Here is a 22,861-nt window from a genome sequence, read left to right as displayed (position 1 = left end):
TAAACAGAGGGTGGAACTTAAGAGTTGCAGTGATAGGCCAGGCCACTGGCTAGTGAGCCAGTGGCATTAATGGTGTGGTCAATCAGAGGCAGACAGCCCTCCAGTACTGGCAGCGTCCACTGCTGGGATTGCAATCCCCATAACCCCACATATTTACCCCGCTAATCCCTCTAACCCATGCATACTGGGACACTAAGGGGCAATTTAGCATTGCTAATGCTCCAAACTCACGCATCTTTGAACTGTTTGCATGCGGAGAACATGCAAACTCCACTCAGATAGTGATTTAAGCCAGGGATAGAACCCAGGTCCCTGGAGTTGTGAGGCAGCAGTGCTAACCAATGTGCCACTGTGTCTGTCGGCAGCAGCATAAAGGCACCTGTATCCTTCAACATAGAACTGGGTATTCCTAAAAATGAACTCTGCAAATTCCACAATGTAACTTTATGAAGATTTACGCCATAATAGATTGACAATGGAACACCTTGCACAGGATCGTATAAGACATTGCATTGCTGTGTTTTAACAATTCTGAGGTATATTAAAACCATTGTAAATAGTAACCTATAATGCAGTGCTTTAGATGTCTTGTGGAACCTTTTCTGATTTTAACCTTGTTATATATTGTAAACATGTTATTTTCTTTCTGAAGGAATTAGCTCTCCAAAACTTTTTGGAGAGAATTACACTAAAAGATGACGATGCATGTTACTGTGACAAGTGTGACAAAAAGACTGAAACAGAAACAGTAAGTTTTCCAGTGTTTTGTTGGGACAATTTATATCATTTTACAAGCCATCAGCTGTTACAGGAAGGGGAGAAACAACATTGGCAGCTGGATGGATATAGAGTTAACAGTTTTCAATGTGAAATCACCTTCATGAGACCTTTAATAATACTGATTGCAAGCAAAACCAGCAATTACAGTATGAAAAATTCACATTGGCTATTCTCAGTGTAACTGTAAACACAGAAATTTATAATAGAAGTGCATATATTTGCAATGCCTTAAATTATATTAAGAGGTGGCTGGTGGCACAGTAGTTAGCATTGCTGCCTCACTGTGCCAAGGACCCGGGTTCAATTCTGGCCTTGGTGACTGTGTAAAGTTTGCACGTTCTCCACGTGTCTGTGGGTTTCCTCCATAGTCCAAAGATATGCAGCATAGTTGGATTAGCCATGATGAATGTGTAGGTTACAGAGATAGGGCAGAACAGAAAGCCTGGGTGGGGTGCTCTTACAGAGAATTGGTGCAGACTCAGTGGGTCAGACAGTCCCTTTCTGCTCTGTAGGGATTCCATGGTTCCATATTTATTACTTCTTTAATTACGAATTATTTATGAGTGAAATACAAAAATAGGATTCATCTGTATCTTTCATGACTCCATCTAAGATTTGTTTCACTCACTTAACTTAATCTCACCTTATATTTTGCAGAGGTACTATTTTAAAAAGTTGCCTCAAATTCTCACAATCCAGCTAAAACGATTTGAAATTGTTAGCCATGGTTGGTTGCATTACCAGAAGATTCATGAATCTATTTCTATTCCATTGACTTTGGAATTTTACAAATCCCAGGTAAGATATTTGCCAATATTATTAATGATATTTTAATGGAGAATAGTACTGAGTATATGTTTTTCTGGAGATAACTTTGCAATATATTCCAAAAATTGTTTTCATTATGTATTTTTATTATACTGGGATTAAGTCAGGAGCAGAAGAAGCTTGAAAGCACTATCATGTGATGACTCTAAAGAATGGTCATCAACAGCTTGCTTGTCTCCATTACAGTGCATCCATTTAACTTTTCTACAGCTCTTCATGTAAGCTCTTCTTTTTCTACAGCTCTTCATTTCCCCAAACCTTCCAGCAGCTGAACCCCTCATGACCCCCCCAAGAGTATCGGGAAGCCCCAATCATTCTCATTATGTAAATGATACATTTTGGCCCCCTCATATGAATCCCCTCCCAAACACCCCCCCATGGCCCCCCTCAAATGAATCACCTACCTAAATCCCCTATATAAACCACTCTCCCAGCTACTCCCGTGAACCCCCTGCCAATGCACCCGTCACGATGAGACGAGAGTGACAGCCCTTGACATCAAGGCTGCATTTGACCAAGTGTGGCATCAAGGAGTCCTAGCGAAACTGGAATCAGTGTGTATCAGGGGGCAAATTCTCCACTGGTTGAAGTCATACCTGGCACATAGCAAGATGGTTGTGGTTGTGCAGGGTCAGACATCTCAGCTCCAGGACATCTCTGCCAGAGTCCCTTTGAGTAGTGTCCTAGGCCCAATAATCTTCAACTGCTTCATCAATGACCTACCCTCTGTCAGAAGTGAGGATGTTCCTGATGACTGCACAATGTTCAGCACCATTCATGGAGACTCAGATACTGAAGCAGACCATGTTCAAATGCAACAAAATCTGGACAATATCCAGGCTTGGGCTGACAAATGGCAAGTATCATTCGCGCCACACAAATGCCAGGCAATGACCATCATCAATAAGAGACTCTTTAACCACTGCCCTTTGACATTCAATGGTATAACCATCATTGAATCCCCCACTGTCAATATCCTTGGGGTTATCATTGACCAGAAACTCAACTGGATTCGCCACATAAAACAGAAAGAAATCCCACAACACAGCCACCTGATGAAGGGACAGCCTGTTCCGAAAGCTTGGGGCATTTGCTACAAATAAACTTGTTGGACTTTAAGCTGGTGTTGTGGGATTTCTTTCTGTTTTACCCCAGTCCAACGCCGGCATCTCCACATCATGACTATCTTCGCCACATAAACACATTGACTACAAGAGCAGGTCAGAGGCTAGGAATACTGCGGTGAATAACTTATTTCCTGACGCCCCAAAGCCTATTCACCATCTACAAGTCAGGAGTGTGATGGAATACCCCCCACTTGCCTGGATGGGTGCAGCTCCAACAACACTCAAAAAGCTTGACACCATCCAGGACAAAGCAGCCTGCTTGATTGCCATCACATCTACAAGCTATCAATCCTTCTACCACTGATGCTCGGTAGCAACAGTGTGTACTATCTACAAGATGCACTGCAGCAATTCACCAAAGATTCTTAGACAGCACCTTCCAAACCGATGACCAATTCCATCTAGAAGGATAAGGGCAGCCGATAAATGGGAACACCACCACCTGAAAGTTACCCTCCAAGTCACTCACCATCCTGACTTGGAAGTATATTGCCGTTCCTTCATAGTCACTGGGTCAAAATCCTGGAATTCCCTCCCTAATGGCATTGTGAGTCAACCCATGGAACATGGACTGCAGCGATTCAAGAAGGCAGCTCACCACCACCTTCTGAAGGGCAACTAGGGATGAGCAATAAATGCTGGCCAGCTAGCGACGCCCATGCCCCACAAATGAATAAAAATCAAATGAATCTCCTGGCAAAGACCCCCTCACATAAATCCCTTCCCAAAGACCCCTCATATAAATCCCTTCCCAAAGACCCCCTCCCATAAATCCCTTCCCAAAGACCCCCTCACATGAATCCCTCCCAAAGACCCCCTCACATGAATCCCTCCCAACGATCCCCTCACATGAATCCCCTCCCAAAGACCCCCTCACATGAAATGCCAAATTGGTCCATCAGAGAGCATGGGCTCTGAATGGCCAACTTGATTGTTAGTTTTTTGATTTGTGACCTTCGCTCTTCCTCGAATCTTTGAATCTTTAGTTGACCCCTGAAGGCCTCTCAAGGAACCCTAAGGTTCCATGGATCCCAGTTTGGGAACCATTGAATTAAACAATTAGTTTTTAGCCAGCAGTAGATTTTAGTCTCATGTCTTGTTAATTTTTGCAAGATTTATATTTGTACAAGGAAGAACTACAAAAGTTGACATGCAGGTGTAGCTAGCAGTTAGAAAGGTGAATGGCATATTGACATTTACAAGGGAAGTGGAGTCCAAGACTAAGGACAATTGTTCAGGGCATTGGTGAGATCATACCTGGAGTATTGTACACAGTTTTGGTTTCTGTATTTAAAGATGGATATTTTTGTCTTGCTGCAGACGACCTAGCATCTGACCTGCTATGGTAGCCACAATATTTATATGGTTGGTCCAGTTCAGTTTCTGGTGTATGGTAACACACAGAATATTGATAGTGAGGGATTCAGTGATGGTAATGCCATTGAATGTCAAGGGGAGATGGTTGGGTTCCCTCTTGCTGGAAGTGGTCACTTACTGGAATTTCTGTGGTACAGCAAAGGTTGACTAGATTGATTTCCGGTGAGGGGGTGGTCCTATATGAGAAGCTGTGTAAATTGGGCCTATGCTCTCTGGAGTCTAGAATAACATAGGGTGATCTCACTGAAACATACAAATGCCCAAGTGCAGCAAGACTTAGGGTCGGAATTTCTGCTCCTTCCCGCTCTGGGACTGGAAATTCCTACCTTAGGTCAATGTACCTTTCAATGGTTCAATAAAATATCCATCCCATCTGCAGTGTTTCCCATGTTGGATGGGATTGGGAAATCTACCTTCTGGACAGCATTCAGGTTTGAGCTGTTAAATGGCAAGTAGTATTCGCACCACAGAAATTCCAGTAAGTGACCATTTCCAGCAAGAGGGAAGCCAACCATCTCCCCTTGACATTCAATGGCATTACCATCACTGAATCCCTCACTGTCAACATTCTGTGTGTTACCATACACCAGAAACTGAAATGGACCAACCTTATAAATACTCTGGCTACCATAGGTCAGATGCTAGAATGTCTGCAGCAAGTGATTTACCTTGTTCACTCACTGTCGCTAGATCAAGAACATGGAACTTCCTTCCTAACAGCACTGTGGATGTAACTATTCCACATAGACTGCTGCAGACCAAGAAGGTAGCTCACCACCATCTTCTCAAGGTCAGTTAGGGATGGGCAATGAATGCTGGTCTAGCCAGTAACACCCACAACCAGTGAAAGAATTATAAAAAAGTGGCATGAGTTTTTGGTAGTGTCAATTTTGCAATGAGAGATGTTGGCAAGAAGTGCATTATAATAGTCTATAAGTAATGAATCCATGGATAACGACAGGTAAACTGAGGCTGGCCAAAGTTGGGCAATGATGTGGGGATGGAAATCTCCCTCATTGTCTTGGTGAAGGCATATCTGTCTGGTTAAGACTTCATCTCAGGATCAAATATGACAACAAGGTTGTGAACGGTCTGTTTTAGCTTCAGGCTGTTGTCAGAGAGAAAACAATGACAGACATATAAAGACCCACTAATCCACCCTGTATGTCCCATACAATGTGGTGCTTTGTGTATTGCAATATGTACCATCTTCAACTACCCAAAATCATACGACATATCAGAATAGAGTGAAATCAGATAAGGGGCATACTTGTGTCACCAATGGCCTACATACCTCAAGAAATCATTGTCTGTGTCCTGCTGTCTGTTTTGTTCTTTCATGAGGTTGATGCTGGTAGTAAGTATGTTGAAAAGTCACACCAACTACTTGAACTATTAGTGTGTGTTTCAAAGCATTTGGTAGCATATTTATAAAGTTAATGTAGGTATTTAGTCTAATTTATAAATTCTGTTGTTCACAGCTTCTTTGTAATTGGCAACACTATGTTTCTTTCTAATTCTGAATTGCATAAAATTAATTTCAAAATGCCATATAGCTGATTTCATAGCTTTTAATGCAATTTTTTATACAGAGTAACGACAATGAATGGCAATTCAAACCAACAGGGTCCAAGCGAAGAAATCCATGGGAAAATAAGGCAAGGTGCACAATATCCAACTAATCCTATCCCATATCACCCATTTTAGACTACCGCCAAAAGTTGAAATGACCCCATGGAGCTTCAGAGGAATGTCTGGTGCTAAATATTTAATTGGCCAGGATATTATAGTCTCTCCCACTCAGCTGGACATTATGGTCCTGCCAAAGTAAACAGTAATCTAAATGGTCTGCTATCTATTTTTGCACACATTTGTTTTCTCTGTTAATACTAGTCACATAATTATTATGATGGGAACTTATATAGGTGATGAGGGGGGCAGAACTCCATACTTGTCACAAACTGTAGCAGTCAGGACGTAACACTTGGGATAACACCCCTTGACTGCACGAATGTGACAGGCTTGGTTTTTAACTTCCAGCATTTAACATTCATGTGCTGTTTCTTCTGATGAAAATAGCATGTTAAGAATATATGAAATGGAGCAGAAGTAGGCTGGTCAGTCCCTCCATCCTGCTCTGCCATTCAATACAATTTCAGCTGATCTGTTTGTGTTTAGAATTCCACATTCTATAACCTCTGATTCCTTTACCCAACAAGAATCTATCTACTTCTGACCTAAAAGTATGCAATGACCCTGCTTTCTGACCCTGCTTTCAAAGCCGTACAACCATCTGAAACAAAAACCTCTTCATCCCTGTCCTAGAAGGGCTTGATTCGATTTATTACTGTCATACGTATTAGTATATCGTGAAAAGTATTGGGATAAATAGAAAATCATGTTATTGCTCCATCTCCCTGAAGGTCCTTTCCTGCCTCCCCCACCCACCCCACTTGGGCATGAAGCAGGTTGTGTTACTGTGGAACATCACACCCTGCAATGCAGGCTTGGCAAGACATGCCTCAGTGCCAATTGACATACATACTATTAGACTTCTGCGTGTCAAGAAATGGGCACCTGACTAAAGTTCTACGCACAGGTCCATGCTATCTCTGCAGTTATACTTGCTGACAGCAGAAGATCGTTGAACCTTTTGTGGCACTGAAGCCATGTGCAGTGCACCATGATATGCCCATTAACCTGGGTTTTGACTTCTGTCCATACATCCTTTTTCAGATGGGGTGGCCTTTTTTGATCACTGGACATACAGATGTGCCACCTGGCACTGACCTCATGACCAGCAGTCCCAGACATTCATCTGAGAAATGGAGAGTGGGGTCAGAATGCCCACCTGACTTGCCCTCCAGGCTTCCATGACCACCAGCTGCTGAGGCCATGACTGCACATGAGGACAATTTTGGCTAGCCTCAAACCAACTTCTCACCCTCCCCCATAATTCCTGGTTGCCTTTCTGTTTTTGAACACCCTGGTGAGACCCCTTTGGGCCCAACACACCTGATGTGTCCCGCTTTCATCCACTGCCTCATGCACCGAAAACCAATTGGCAGCTACATTTCACTGGCCACCTGGTGTAATACAACATTTGATGTAAAATCCAATTCTGGCCGGGTGACTTCGAGTGCACCAGGAGGTAAACTCCAGGCCCAAGAGTCGTAAAACCTCATTATAAATGCAGCTACACAAATGGCTCTGGACCTGCTGTCTCCACTGTGAAATGAAACAAGGCCTTTCACCTTTTGAAACCCACAAATAAAGAATATAAATTAAACTTAAAGCTAAAATTTATTCCTAATGCGCACAAATACAACTTATTTCAAAGTCTCAATTTCCTGATACAAGGCACTATTCAAAAAAGAACAAAGGAGATCCTTCAGTCTCTTGGCCAACACATATTCCTCAACTAACATTGACAACAGATGATCCAGTTGCTTATTCCACTTGCTGAGTGCAAATCGGCTGTCACAATTTTCTACAACAATACAACAATATCTTGCATTTCTATAGTGCCTCTAACAGAATAAAATGCCTCAAGACACTTCACAGGATTGTCATCAAACCAAATAAGTGATTACACCTCAAAATTGCTTGGGACGCCCTTGGAATGTCACTAATTGTGAAACTATAAAGTGTTTATTCGTTTAATTTTGGAAAAATAGCCTTGAGGCAAATGTTGAAAGAGAAAGTCAGAATACTGAAATTGAAGCAGTAAATGCTGGAAACACACAACAGGTGAGTCAGCAGCTTTAAAGAAAAGTAAGTCTTGATTTTGTGGTTTTCATCAGAATTTTGGAGTATCTTTTGAAAGTGACTATTCCACCTTTCACAGCTCTGGGACAAACCGTACTATGTACAGCATAATGTACAATGTTGGCATTCCTCCAATGCTGTGAGGATGGTGCCACTTGCATGGCTGGAATATGCTGCCAATGTCCTGTCCTCTCAGCCATCTTAAACATACCTCAGTTTTGTCTAAATGCAGCTAACCCAAAGGCCGGAATCTTCCGACTGTTCATGTCAGCGGGATTTTCATATCCCGCTGTAGTGAATGGAGATTGGCTGTCTGCCGAATTCTCCAACCTCGCTGCAGCAGGAGTGTGGCATGAATGGGCGGTAAGATCGCATCCAAATAGTCAGTGCAAAGAAAAGTTAAGTTTGCATTTCAGAACAATCGTGCCACAAGAGGAAAGAAATAATTTTGCTGCTTCATTTTTCTCTTAATTTTAGGAGGAGAAATATGAGCTACTTGCAATATGGCACCATAGTGGAAACCATGACGGTGGCCACTACTATGCTGAAATCAGATCTGGTGATGATTGGTATCAGTTTAACGACAGTTGTGTTCAGAAGGTAACTGCAATCAGTAAATTAAAAGTTTGTTTTGGTGTAAGTGTGAAAAGAGGTACTTAATGGACTCAGTGCTGATAAGACTAGCCTGTTTGAAAGTTTTACCATAAGAATTTGGGCCCAATAGTTGATTACCTTCATTTAAAGCTGCCTGAGGTGCTAAAATTGACACCTGCAGGTTTAACACTCAAGCACTGGTTCGAGGTCATTCTTTGTGGAGTAATTTATGTGGGATCTACACAGCTATTTTCATAAAGATGTGGAGTACACTAACTGACACCAAAGGTGGAATTTTTCCAGCACGCCCACCCAAGGCTCGTAAGATCCCACCCAGAGCCAACAGAGAATGTCATTCTGCAAGCCTCGCCCGCTCCAATTCCAGGGCAGGCTATCCAGTAAAGTTCCAGCCCAAGGGGGAAGGGCATCTCCTTGCCCGAAATGGACAGTAAAACCTGAGTCTACCTTGAAATCCTCAATAGTTTGTTCACTTCTGTTGGGGGGAACGTGTTAGGTCAAATAATAGCTGTCGTACACTAGCAGGCAGTTTAAGTGGCAATCAATTCCTCAAGAATCCTTCGGAGGACATTCCCTAGCACACTCTTCAATTCCTTTATCAAGACGGCATCTTGTCCAAACATGGGCTGAACCCAATGCTCTTTACTGCCTAAAAGAGCCTGAGAAAATCACCCCAAAATATCACCATTGCATTAGATAGGAAGTTTTTCAATCCCAGCAAGGGACTGTGGGAATTAGATGGCACATCATCTGATGCTATTGTGGTATATTTACTGGGAGAATTGATTAAAATTAAATTAATCTCTGTATTAAAATTGGTGTATTAGCTGAATAAATATAGATGGTTCAGTGGTATATGTTGATCCTCCAGAAGGAACCCTTCAAATGTAGGCAATAAAATATAACAAAACTTCCTCCAAATTATAACTCAAAGAAAAAGGTTTAATATGCAACTTCATTACTCCAACACTTGAGGCCTCACCCTGGGCAATTCTAAGCAATTTTACAATTCCCAACAGGTTCTTATTTATACTAAGCCCGCTGATCATCACATAATTTTGTCATTGGTTATGTAGCTTACTGTGTCAGCTGACCCTTACAGCTTGTTATCATTGGTCACACTATAACAGATCCAATGTCATCATCAGTTACATTCTAATAGTATAGGGTAGTTAATTTTAGTGAAGCGAACTTTAATTATCATTGACCTGTGCCTGCTAGTATGAGGCCCAATTCATTTTGAGTTCTGGATCTCTTACAATGTTACAGCAGCAAGTAGGCTCTGGGAGGCTGAGAAATTGGCCAGCTGCTACATCGAGCCATTCGACAATCAAAGTCTGTAGGGGAGGAGGGAATCTCTTGCCCTCAGATGGTAAGCAGTAGCGTGGAGTTTTGATCCTATCAGAATTTTTTTTTCAACTTTCCTAAGCTGTTTCATGATTGATGTCTAGCAGTTCTTTTGAAGGACTGTTGGCCTCTCATTTTCAGGTGTAAGCATGAGGAGTGTGTGTGTAATGCACCCTCCATCCATTAGTACATTCATTGTACCTCATACCACACGTAGGTTCCCATATAGAACTAGGCAAGGACCCTGGCATCCATTTTAGGAGCCTACCCACAATGGAGGAGTTAAACATGGCTGTGTGACTAGAGTGGTAAGTGACCTGATACCATTTTTGGGATGTTTCTGCTCTGTTTTCATTAGGCAGAGGGAGATAAAATTATTGCTGCTAAAGAGAGTTGAAATTCTTGGTTGAAACTAGAACCATCTTTCAAGGTGGGAATGGAATCATTATCAAGAGTGGGAAAAGCAGATATTTAGAAATGGGGATGACATCCTTAAGAATCCAAAGTGGTCCTGAAGGATTTCTGTGTAAATGTGAAGGTTGTGGTGAATCACCGCCTTGAACTACTGCAGGCTTTGTTATGTAGGTGCATCCACAATGCTGTTCAGGATGGAATTTAAAGACATAAACCCAGAGATGGTGAAGGACTGGTGATATGGTTGCAAGTCAGGATAGTGTGCGACTTGGAAGAGAACTTGCAAGTAGGGGGGTTCCTATGGATCTATCAGCTTAGTTTTCCTTGGTGGTCTAGGCTGTAGATTTGGAGTGTGCTATTGAAGAAGTCTTGACGAGGTGATGCAGTGCATCTTATATATACTACACACTGCTGCCACTTTGCAATGGCGACAAAATCATAGAATCCCTACAGTGCAGAAGGAGGCCATTCGGCCCATCAAGTCTGCTCCAACCACAATCCCACCCAGACCCTATTCCTGTAACCCCACATATTTACCCTGCTAATCTGACACTAAGGGGCAATTCAGCATGACAAATCAACCTAATTCGCACACCTTTGGACTTTGGGAGGAAACCCACGCAGACATGGGGAGACTGTGCAAACTTCACACAGACAGTCATCCAAGCTGAGAATTGAGCCTGGGTCCCTGGCACTGTGAAGCAGCAGTGGTAGCCATTGTACCACCGTGCCACCCCACAGAGCAGAGGGAATGAATAGGCAGAATATTATGAGGGGTGGATGGCATGCCTCCTCCTCCAAAAGCCATGTTGGTATGGAGCCAGCATGCTTCATGCCAACCTCTCTCCCCACCCCACACAAATAAAGAGCTGCAGGGCTCATTTATAAGGGCTGAGAGGTGGGGAACAAGTCCCCTGATTGAGTAGCAGCTCTATCAGTCTTGGCAGTGCCAGGAAGGCATTAGTGGCTGTTGCTGGGACTGCAGGTGAGGAGTGGAGCCCAAGGCCTAGGACCGCCAAAACAGCTAAGTCCAAGTTCTTGGACCAGGAAGGGTAGTGGAGGTGATGGAAAGTGGCAGTGAAGACTTGAAGTAAGTAGGAAGAAAGGAGAGGATTCAGTCTAAGGGGGGCAGCCCCGTGATCAGGAAAGGCCACAGCTCCCAAAGAGCAATTCCCCCCACTCCCCCCAACCCTGCCCCCTACTCTACTATCAGAGTAGACTGATGGGACAGTAATTTGCTGTACTTCTTAAGGACAAGACAAACATGGATAATTTTCCATATAGTTGGGTAGATGCTAGTGCTGTTGCTATACTGGAACAATCTGGCTAAGGCAAAACAAGTCCTGGAGCAGAAGTCTTCAGTACCGTTCTCGGAATATTATCAGGGTCCAAAGACTTTTCAGTATCCAGCACCTTCAGTTATTTCTTGATATTATGTGAGGATCTGTGCTGTTGGGGACCTCAGGAAAAGGCTGAGCTGGATCGTCCATTTTTAATTGAAGATCATTGCAAATTTTTCAGCTTTGTCTCTTGTACTAGACTCTCCAATTTTCGAGGACAGGATATTTGTGGAACCTCCTCCTTCCAGTCATTGCTTAATTGTCCACTACCATCCATGGTTTGATGTGACAGATCTGATTACTCGATTTGGCATACATATAATCTTGTACTGCAGCTTCAGCAGGTTGTCACCTCATTTTTAGGTATGCCTGGTGCTGTTTCTGGCATGCCCTCCTGCACTCTACATTGAGTTAATACTACTAAACTTATCAGCCAACAATCTCCTCTGTTTGGAGATTGTTCATTAATATAGGCTGGATTTGAACTCTGAGGTGAGAGCTCAGTATCTATCCTATTTGTGGTAATTCTCTAACCCCCCTCAATCTACTGTTGATTATTTTTCAATATTAAGTCCTGCAGTAATTATGTGGCCATATCTTGTTCTGAAATCCTGTAACGTAATCTTGTTGTTATCACCCTCAGCGCGGCTCACCTTTGGACCCCATGCATAGGGAGCAAGATGCTTTGAGGTAAAGATGAAATTCATTTCTTATGCAATTCAAACTGCAAGCATAAGTTTAAATTGATAAAAGTAAAGTGACTTTCAATAGCTACAGTGGTGTCATGATGATGCACCTGGACTGGTAATTCAGAGGCCCAGTTATGGATTGAAATTACAGCAGCTGGTGGAATTTAAAGTCAATTAATAAATCTGGAAATATAAAGTTAGAACATAAAGAACAAGACAACTAAATTGTTGTAATAATTTGTCTAGTTCATTAATGTCCTTTAGGGGAGGAAATCTGCCTTCCTTACTTGGTCTAGCCTACTGCTACTTTCAGATCCACGGCAATCTTAACTACTCTCTGCAATGTTAATTCTAGTGGTTGTCACAGGCTGTCCATTGCTAACTGCACTGTTGAATGGCTGCATGCCTCAGTAGTGGGGCAGGGTGGGGGAGGGGGGTGTTGTGTAATTTTGCACAAGGCTAGCACCACTGAAAAACTAACCTATACAATTTACAATCAGCCTGCACCACTAAAAGGGGAGGTACATTCTGGCTGCGGCAGGGGGCAAAACTTTAAGGAAGAGTGAAATATCATGAAAGGTACAGAATGGAGCAACAGGCCAGAAAGTGCTCCACAAGATTCTCAGATGCTGTAATGTTGAGATCCTGGTACAAGACAAGAGGAGCAGAGAAGGGAAGACAGGTTATGGTAAGAGAAGAGAAGTCCTCTTCCTGTGGGATGGGGTGGATGGTGATAAGGAGGTTCTCCAGAGGTGTAATGATAAGGCAGTGAGAGGAGGTAGTCATAGTAATATTGACCCTCAGAATAGGGATCAAATGTCGGAGAGTCAAAGAGGTTTACAGCATGGAAACAGGCCCTTTGGCCCAACTTGTCCATTCCGCCCTTCTTTTAAAACCTCTAAGCTCATCCCAATTGCCCGCACCTGGCCCCTATCCCGCTATACCCATCGTACCCATGTAACTGTCTAAATATTTTTTAAAGACAAAATTGTACCCAACTCTATTACTACCTCTGGCGGCTTATTCCAGACACCTCCCTCTGTGTGAAAAAATTGCCCCTCTAGACACTTTTGTATCTCTCCCCTCTCACTTTAAACCTATGCCCTCTAGTTTTAGGCTCCTCTACCTTTGGGAAAAGATATTTTCCCAAAGATATTTTCCCTTATCTATGGCCCTCATTATTTTATAGACCTCTATAAGGTCACCCCTCAGCCTCCTATGCTCCAGAGAAAAAAGTCCCAATCTCTCCAGCCTCTTCTTATAACTCAATCCATCAAGTCCTGCTAACATCTGAGTAAATCTTTTCTGCACTCTTTCTAGTTTAATAATATCCTTTCTATAATAGGGTGACCAGAATTGCACACAGTATTCCAAGTGTGGCCTTACCAGTCTCTTGTATAACTTCAACAAGACGTCCCAACTCCTGTATTCAGTGTTCTGACCGATGAAACCAAGCATGCCTTCTTCACCATTCTGTCCAAATGTAAATCCACTTAACAAGGAGCTATGAACATGTCCCCCAGATCTCTTCGTTCATTAATCGCTCCAACGCCCTACCATTAACTGAGTAAATCCTGCCCTGGTTCAGTCTACCAAAATGCATTACCTTGCATTTGTCTAAATTAAACTCCATCTGCCATTTGTCAGCCCACTGGCCCAATTGATTAAGAGATACCCTTCCTCACTGTCCACCATGCCACCAATCTTGATGTCATCTGCAAACTTACTAACCATGCCCCCTATATTCTTATCCAAATCATGGTGGGCAAAGACATACTTGCACAGAATATTTTGTATAAATCAATCTTTATTAAGGTTAAAGAATGTCAATGCACACAAACTACTCTTTCCTTAAATTTTTGGAATGCCAATTACCCTTAGAACTCTGAATATTTGAACCGCCTTTTTACTCAACACTCGCTAAAATACTGGTTAATTGATACAACAAGACACAAGACTCACAGCTTGAACTCAAATACTACTCATGGCAAGGCAAGTTGAGTAGGCTCCTTCCCAGCCATGTCCTTGTCCTTGTCCTCCTCCTCCTCCTCATCCTCATCGTCCCCCTCCTCTTCTTCCTCCTCATCATCCTCATCATCCTCCTTATCCTCATCCTCATCGTCTTCACCCTACTCATCCTCATCTTCATCGTCCTCATCCTCATCATCCTGATACTCATTGTCCTCATCTTCATCCTCACCATCCTCATCATCCTCATCCATATCATCCCCATCCTCATCCGCATCATCCCTATCCTCATCCATATCGTCCTCATCCTCATCATCATCCTCCTCATCCTCATCTTATCCTCCTCATCCTCATTCTCCTCATCCTTATCCTCCTCATCCTCATCATCCTCATTCTCTTCCTCCTCATCTCTTCATCCTCCTCATTATCCTCATCCTACAATCCTCCTCCTCAATCATCCTCACCCTCATCATCCTCATTCTCATCCTCACCATCCTCACCATCCTCATCCTCAACATCCTCATCCTCCTCATCCTCCTCATCCTCATCCTCAACATCCTCATCCTCCTCATTCTCATCCTCATCCTCATCTTCATCGTCCTCATCATCCTCATCCTCATCTTTCTGGATGCTATGCTGAAAGGGATTTAATGATCTCACAGGAGCAGGAATTGCATCCTTACATGTTAACTCAGACCTACTGCACCACAATCCTCGTACACTGCTTCATTCACGACAGTGCTAACACTCACCTCACACATGCAGCACTACATCCTAAAAACTTTACCAATTGTTCTCAATTCCTCCAAATACCAGCTGCTTCCATAAACTCAGCAAGAACCAGTAAAAAGTAAGCAACTAATCTGGAAGTTATTGGTGATTCATTTAAATAGAACTGGTAGGAATCCCTCTTGCTGCCGACTGGAAGTTCAGCTCTCAATGTTAATTAGAGCAACTGGCCAAAAATGGCAGGTCAAATGTCAGATCAATATTAGCCACTGACTCACAATCTACTGACCTCCAATATACAATTCTAGTCCATGCATGTCACATCTATTGCTAATACTTTCACCAAGATTGTGTATGAAAATAGCGCAATCACGATGGGGGCGATTCTTCCAAATAAGTTCTAAGTGTTGAATTTGTGGGAAAACTGGAAGAAATCACACTTTTTTTCAGTGTGACTTCAGACAAGAATCTCCCACACTCTGTGCAATGCAGAGGTCTTAAATTTCAGGAGGCCGGGCCTATTCACGTTGGAAAGGCTGAAATCAGTGGAGCTCTGTGCATGTGCCCCAAACGATCAGCCTGCAGTTTGCTGGCCAGCTCAATCACTGGCCAGTCCTGCAACCCCTGCAGTGCTGTCCCACCCAGCTCCCCCATGACCCGATCGCAGCCCCCCATCCATTCGCCAGCCAGCCCCGAATCCCCCTCGAGTCCCGGACCGTCCAACCTCCAGCCTATCCCGCCCCTGCAGTGACGATCCCCCACCCCCCTGACAAAGTGCCCCCTCGGCAGACCTTCCCCGGCTCACCACTAACTCACCCCTCCAGCCCATCCTGGTCACTGGCCTCCCTTCAGCCCCCATCGATTGCACTGACAGAGTGGCAGTAGGACATCCCACCTCCACCAATTGCCCCTAAGCTCTACCCTCAGAAGGCCCTGCCCCCCCCACGCCCCACACTAATAGGTCCTGCCCCCTTGGCACTCCCCATGGCTGATGGGCAGTGCCAAGGTACCTGCTGAGCATGGGCACATTACCTCCTCGGCAGTTCCAGGGGGCATAGGCTGTGTCTGCCAGCGTACCCATGCCCACCCTCCGCCACCTGACCCGATTGCCCCTTTCCACTCTAGCAGGGCTGTCTTGTTAGTGCCGTCAAAGTGAGGAGCTAGTCTGAACCCTACTGGAGTCAAATACTCCTGGTGGGGTGGGAGATGCTAGATGGCCCAGATAATTCAGTCCTGGGCTCGCTAATCACATTTAAATTACTTTAAAATTAGGCTAGAATAACTTACCTGGTGTTCCCACCGATTTCCAGCGCCAATCAGACGGCACCAGATATCCAGCGTTGGGAGTTATGCGCGCAGTGGGAATGCATGCGCAAACCCCACGAATCAGCTGATATGCAATTTCCCAATGGGAGAATCACCCCCACTATTTTTCTATTAAACTGGCTCCTCTAGTACAGACACTACAACACCAAACTTTGCAGTCACAATCTTACATAGTGGATATCCTACGTTACTCCTAATGTGGACAGGTGTTCAGCATAGAAGAAATTTTAAAATATTTGAATTAATTTTGTAAAATGAAATAGGGCAAAAAAATTGAAAATTTTAGAATTTGATATGAACAATGTAAACCATGAAACCATTTCATATTTTCCTTTATTCTTTCACGGGAAGTGGATGTTGCCAGCATTTGTTGCCCACTCTAATTGCTCTTGGACTGAGTGGTTTGCTAGGCCATTTCAGGATGCAGTTAAGAGACAGCCACATTGCTCTGGGCCTGGAGCCATGTGGAGGACAGACCAGTTAAATAGAGCAGGTTTTCTTCCCTATAGGATATTTTCTACAACAATCAATGACAGTTCTTTGATCTAGTTTTCAACTCCAGATAATGGACATTAAATTACCTGCTACCATTGTGGGAATTGAACCCTAACCCTTGGGAATCCATCTGGACCTTGCAATTACTAATTCAGTACATTTCCATTATGCCACTGTCACCATTTTTGTTTTATCTTTTTTCAAGTAGATTGTTTAATATTTTACAGCTCCAAAACAGCCTACCTGATTATGTACAGAAGAAAATATAGTGAGGTATGTCAATTTGTACAATTCAAATCAATAGTTGCTTTATTTCAGCAAATGATTAACTTACAAAATGCTCCATTGTACAGTAATTAGTCTGAGAATAAGGGAGCTCAGGCAGAATCATCACAGCGTTCACCCACATCCTCCACAAGTGCAGAGGTACCTCAATGAGGTGTAGACCAAGGTTAGACTTGGAATCACATTCTGGAGAACACCTCACAGGGACATCCCCGCAGGAGTTGGAGACAGCTCAGGTCTCTGACATTCGGAGGACTGCTGGAGACCAGCCACCCACTCAGTTCCAGGTGGATGATGAGCGTCTGGAAGCAGATGTCATCTCACTGATGGAGATGCAAATGGAGGCAGACGAACATTGGGCAAAATTCAACAGTCACTCATCGGAGTAAAGTGCATGATGGAGGAGTGCGTCTGTGTTCTGTCTGATGGCTCTGGCATGTGAATGCCTCAATGCCACCATGGGAAGATTTGCAACCAGCACAGGGAGCTTGGTGCAGCAGGTCCTGTGGGCTTTGCGCTCAGTCATGCACTCCATGGCTACACACTTTGGTGCGCACATGAGGACCAGGCACCTTGACCTCCCTCCAGGTGCCTTCCCCCTGTAGCCATGTCAGAGTACTATGGTATCCACAGAAACAATGAGTATCAGCACACCCCAAGGGTGTGCAGCCGTTCAGAGACCCTCTGCTTGTGCCCACACTCGAGGAAGCTTCTGACCCTGAGCATGACGGAGAATGTTAGGGCCCGGCACCTCTCGAGGACATCCAGAAGTCATCACAGGCATCAGAAAGTAGCAGTCAGCTACTTTCATTCAGTCAGTCATTTTGCCTCAGAGTCACAGGTAGTGAATACATTTCAATTTTTGGAAACCATTCCATGGGTATGTGAATAATGGTTAGAAGAAAGCATTTTGGTTTGAAACTTTGCCATCCTGTTATTCCGATGTTGTTCAGCATTGCTCACCCTGAGTGTCCCCTTTTAAGATTAACACTCACATGATGTCAACCTCGATGTGACTTGGTACTGTACCTTGGTGTGTTGTCAGGGAGATGTGTGCAATTCTTTATTCAGTATGTGATGGGTGAGTTCTAAACAGTTAATCCTTAAGAGATAGCAATGGCTGAGGAGGGCTCATCAGCAATGTGACTCTCTGCTTATCTGTGTTCCCAAACTGATAGTGTCCCAAACCAAGACATGCACTTTAGCATTAGAGTTTACGCTGGTCCACAATTCCTTTGCAGCAGTATTTACATCCTTATATGATATGGGAAATGTTCAGTTTCAACTTACATCACTGTTCTTCCTTGCTGGACTTTAAGTTGACAGAGAGCTAAGATCTGACATAAGTGAGTCAGGAGCTCTTAAAGCCCAAGTGTGAATGCAGGAACTGTTCTCTCAGCAGTGGTTCAGCTATTCCTGCAGCAGTTACGAAATGTCTTGGAGAATGAGAGGAGATGTCTTCTGATGATCAGCCTTACATTTTATACCTCCTGGAACCATTCAGCGAAGAGGGAATGCCTCCCGAGCCTCCCCTCCTCTATGGCAACAACATCAACATGTTGTCCCTCAGCATCCCTAGGGCTTCCTGCACCTCCTCATCTTCATCTTCTGCAGAGCTCTCCTCCTCCTCCAGTCCCCCCTCTGTATAGACAGATTGTGAAGAGCACAGCAAGCTGCAATGATGCAACAATCCCTCTGGTGCATATTGCAGAGAGCCACCTGAGCGGTCCAGGCTTCTGAATCACCCCTTCAGCAGTTCTATGGTCTATTCTATGAGGGAGCGTGTGGTGGTATGAGCATTGTTGTATCTTTCCTCGACTGGAGTCTGAGAGAGACACACCAGTGTCATCAGCCACTGTTTATCCCCCAGCAACCATCCCTGTATACTTTCTGGCCACTTGAAGATCCCAGGCAGAGAAAGGAGACCCTGGTATTCCCTAACCCCAGGCACAGCACTGATCTGAGATGGTGACACTGGAGGGTTCCTGAGTCCAGCAGCACCATGCTGACCATGAAGATCAGCTTGGCATTGAGATGGAGGCAGGAACAGATCTCCTTTCAAAGTGGTGAACAGCACATCAGGAGCAGTGCAGCACCATGACAGGTAGGCTTTGCCTGTGGTACTCACTTCAAAGTCGCTGGTGAACCACTTGCTCCTACTCTTTATTAATTGGGATCTAGACTGATAATTTCTAGTTGGTGTGACACAAAGGCTAGAATTTTCTGGCTTTCATGCTGGTGGGATCTTCTGGTCCTGTTGACAGTGCACCCCCGCGGTCAGTTTTCCAGCAGTGAGAGGTGCATTCAGTGGGGTACAGGAACTCATTGGAAGGTGGGAGTGACTGTGGACTGTTTGCTATAAAGGTTGTGATTCCATGGTATGATGTGTGATAAGAACAAAAGGGGAATATTCCTTTCTGTAGTTTAATATTTCCTGCAAAAAGAAAATAGTGTTCAGTCAGCAATTATATCATTCATCAGTTACAGTCAAAGTTTTAAAACATGAAATCTTGTACTTCATCCATTCAGTTGGTAACTTAAAGTTCAAACCACTTTTTCAACATTGTCAATCTCCATAGCGATCATAACAGCTTCATTTCTAGAGGGACAGAATTAAAAAGCACAGATGCTATTCTAAGCTCGTATAAAAACGTAGTGACCTGGTGGAATTCATTAAGGTTAATCAGTTTTACAGATGGATGTAGAGATGTTTCCATTTGTAAATGAAACCAGAACTAGGGCTCATAAAAGATACAAAGGAACCTAATAAATTTAAGAGGAAATTCAAGTAAAATGCTGTTATTTAAAGAGTGGTTAGAATCTGGAGCTTAATAACACAGGAAGTAGTTGAGACAAATAACATAGACACATTTTATGGCAAACTCAATCACATGAGGGAGAAAGGAATATCAGAATATGTTGATGGGGGCTAAAGAGGTGTGGAAGGAGGTTTGTTTGGAGTAAAAACAGTGCCATGGGACTGTGAGTCTGAATGGCCTGTTTCTGAGAATAAATTACTTTTAATCAATTTTCTGTAAAGTATCTATTTTCTTCTCTGACCAGCAACCAAGATGTTACACTAACAGCTGGTTCTCTTTCTGCTGCTGCTTTTGATATGATTACAGATTTTTACGGTTGCCAAGTGCTGTCTTGCTTTCCTGTTGGTAGTTCATAACAGGAAAGCAAAATTTTCATACAAATTCATTGCTTTCCTCAAATGAATGCTTTGAGATTTTAATTTTTAGTATCTTTCAAATGTTTTTAGAGAAAAGCAAGGAAACCCTCAAAGTTAAGTTTATTATTATTAGACCTAGTGAATCATGGAAAATGCTTTTTCATTCCCCACGGAAAGAAGTTGTGCTGTTGCTGCCCTTGATCACAACCTTCTCAACATCCCTTCTCCCCACCAGAGTTGACCTTGTTGCCAGCTGGTCAGTCTCTGAACTGCCGAACATTGTGTTGCCTTAACTCACTTCAATTAGACACAAGCTGCATTAGGATGCTCATCTGGGGCCCATGCCTCAAAATAGTTCTATCATTTTCATTGTTGAAATGGGTGGGCTATGTGGAGTAGGAAATTAATGGTGATCAAATTCTCTTAAAAATAACTTAAAAACAGCTATAATTAACTTCACAATTGCATTATTTTGATTTAGAAAGCATATTCAGAATTTATTTTAGAGTAAGCATGAAAGACACACAGAATAAACAAGACATTAACATCAGCCATCGGAAACCGCCGAAGGGTCAAACAGCACTTCCTGATGCTGGAAGACCTCTCGGAAGAACTGAGGCACTGAGTCAAAATTCATTACAATTATATCTTTCTGATATTTAAGTCACTCTCTCTGACTAGCTTAGACTTGTTCTCATTTCACATTAATATGTCAGCCCAATACATGACAAACACCTCAGCCAATTATAAGTCATTGCTTGACTTAATGATCTTTCATTTGTTAACCCAAAAAGTGGACATTTGCCCCCTGGCATGATTAACTTTCTTGTTGCTATGCCTCTCTAAGGACACTACTGTTCAAATATCTTTTCCACTGGCACTTTGCCAAGACAACTGGCCATATCAGCCCTGTGACTGATGGACAATAAAACCTTTCAATTTGTAATTAAATATTTCATTAATTGTTTCAATATCTGCACTGAGTGTTATTTCCCTATTTATTTTCTACTAACTGAATATCTTTTTGCTTATGAACTTTTGAACTTCTTGGATTCAGCAATATTCACATTGGCTGTAAAACTCTAAACTTTCATATTCATTCATTATTATTACAATTATATCAATATATTAAACTCATCCTTCATATTCTTTTTAAAATGTTAAGCATTCACATATGAGTAAGCTACCATCATGACCTGTTTAGGTGTAAATGTGTTTTAATTCTTTCCTTCCCATCTATTACTAAACCTAAGACTCTGCCAGTGGCTCAACTAACTGACCCAGAATCCCCATCCAACACTATTGTAAAGCTAAATTTATCACAACAGGCGGAAATTTGGATTTAGCTCAGGCAAAAAATAGGGATAAGCAGATCGGCTGTCCATAAAATGCTCTGTCCAATTTTATTTCCATTAACTTCAGTAGAAAGGGCAATTCGATGGAGCATGTATAGGTCAGCCAATCCACTAGCACGCATTTTACCCACCCTCTAACAGAGGTGAAGATTACTCCCAATGACTGTTCTTTCAATAGTATCAACATTAGTTCTAAATTTCAGTTGTCAGTTTCTGCGAGTGTGTCACAAAGTGTGTAATAGCTCATATAATTCATAATGAAATGTTTTGCCTGCAAACTGAATTTAAAATGAAACATTTACTTAGGACTTATCTTTGTTGCTATTATCTATTTAGGAGCATCGTAATGATTTCCAGAATCATACAAGTATTTTGGGAGCAGATACCACTACTCTTAAAGCGGATGGTAGAAGCAGCTACAGTCGACAGAAGCAAAACACCATATACAGTGGAACCCCTGTGTGATAGCACTCCGATGTTTGGAATTCAATATTATGCAAGTCTTGTGCGGTTGCCATTTTATTTCAGTTTAAGAAAAGAAAGTTGGACTAGCTTATTATCATGTTGATGTAATATATCTGCAGACAATACCCCATCTCAACTGTTCTGATAAAATCAATTAAAATGTTCTTCAGAGGCACTGCTCTTAATGTATTACAAAGGGATTTCGATTGGATACTTATAGCGAGATCTTGCAGTTCAGGAACTACAATGAAAGGGACATATATGAAATGTGCTTGTTTTATGAAAAACAAACAATTGCTTAAGTTTTGGTTGAATATTTTCATGATTCCACAATTGACTATCAGTTATTGTTGGAGGATTTAATAAAGATTGAGCCTTCAAACCTGACTGAAGTGTAACAAGGCAAATTTATTCAAGCTTTTACCACATGCATGTGGGAGAGGCCTTCCAAGTCAAACTTGGAGAGACACTCTGCTGTTTACAGCTCAAAGCATTAGGTTTATACATTTTTGTGTCACAATGGTTGCATGCAACATTATTTCAAAATAAACCATCTATCAATCAAGTGTTAATGGTAGTGTTAAAGAGTAAAGAAGGTGCCGATAGTGGCATAAAGAAAGCAGAATGTGTTCATTACAGAACAAGGGTCAGTGCTCTGGCAAAGCAAAACTTAAAAACAGGACCTATAAGGTGGGGGAGGGGGGCTATTTCACAAGCAGCTCCAAGGCTGAGCAGGGGAGTTGGGTTATGAGGGAAGTTGGGTGGCTGTCTGAGGGATGTG

The 22,861-nt window shown here is 42.8% G+C and overlaps 2 long non-coding RNA genes across 2 annotated transcripts; both read left to right on the top strand.

Moving 5' to 3' along the window:
• Window positions 1-651: 651 nt before the first annotated feature.
• LOC145341422 (uncharacterized) lies at window positions 652-5,770 on the top strand. The gene is made up of 3 exons (XR_013886369.1): window positions 652-748; window positions 1,438-1,578; window positions 5,705-5,770. It is a non-coding gene; the product is annotated as an uncharacterized LOC145341422 (long non-coding RNA).
• A 2,591-nt stretch (window positions 5,771-8,361) lies between these two features.
• LOC145340897 (uncharacterized) lies at window positions 8,362-22,449 on the top strand. Its single transcript, XR_013886319.1, has 4 exons — window positions 8,362-8,480; window positions 12,237-12,283; window positions 17,028-17,073; window positions 21,952-22,449. It is a non-coding gene; the product is annotated as an uncharacterized LOC145340897 (long non-coding RNA).
• The last annotated feature ends 412 nt before the right edge of the window (window positions 22,450-22,861 follow it).

Source organism: Carcharhinus amblyrhynchos, chromosome 3 (genome assembly GCF_965287045.1).
Source record: "Carcharhinus amblyrhynchos chromosome 3, sCarAmb.v2.hapA, whole genome shotgun sequence".
Taxonomy (NCBI): Eukaryota; Metazoa; Chordata; class Chondrichthyes; order Carcharhiniformes; family Carcharhinidae; genus Carcharhinus; species Carcharhinus amblyrhynchos.
This window is presented reverse-complemented; position numbering and strand designations above follow the sequence as displayed.